The sequence below is a fragment of the Arachis ipaensis genome, chromosome B09 (genome assembly GCF_000816755.2).
Source record: "Arachis ipaensis cultivar K30076 chromosome B09, Araip1.1, whole genome shotgun sequence".
In the NCBI taxonomy this organism is placed as follows: Eukaryota; Viridiplantae; Streptophyta; class Magnoliopsida; order Fabales; family Fabaceae; genus Arachis; species Arachis ipaensis.
In genome coordinates this window covers 4,397,902-4,398,608 of record NC_029793.2, presented here as the reverse complement: position 1 = coordinate 4,398,608, position 707 = coordinate 4,397,902, and positions in this window count along the sequence as shown.

The window sequence follows — 707 nt, the reverse complement described above, 5'->3', positions numbered from 1 at the left end:
TGATATACCTTAACATTATAAATTTTGGTATTTTTTAAAGCCGTAAAAGATACATAAATAAAAAAATTTGTTAACACAAATCCGAGGTTTCAAATACAAAATTCAAAAAGTCCGAATTTAAAAAAAAAAAACACCACAACAATCTACAATTCAAAAAAATATCATTAATAATCTAATATCAAAAATAAAAAAAATTTCTTTATAGCATCGTCTTTTTTTTTTCCGTTCGTTGGTAATCCTTTCTTATCTTTTGAATTAAATTTTGAACGGAGTAAATTTTTTTTTTTTAATAATTGTCTCTCAAATACTATTATATATGAATCACTAATTTTTTATCCATTTTATTTCCTTTTATTAGACTTTGTTCTGGATTTTTTAATGAACAAAATGACTTTGAACCTCATCTCTAGCGAATATTTTTGAATAAACTTAATAATATTTAAGTATGTGTTAGTTAATTTTAGGGTTCAATCCCTCATATAATTAGGTGTTCAATCCCTCAGATTCAGCCGATTTAAAATTAATTCGTCCATCTAATCTAATTTAAATAAAAAAATCGAGTAAAATTGTATAATTTAGATTTGATTGAATTTATTTTTGACAAATACATAAATTAGATTAACTTTTGAATTTACTTCTTAAAACTAATTCAAATTGCAAAATATAATATAACATTATTATTTTATTATTATATTTAAAATTTTAAT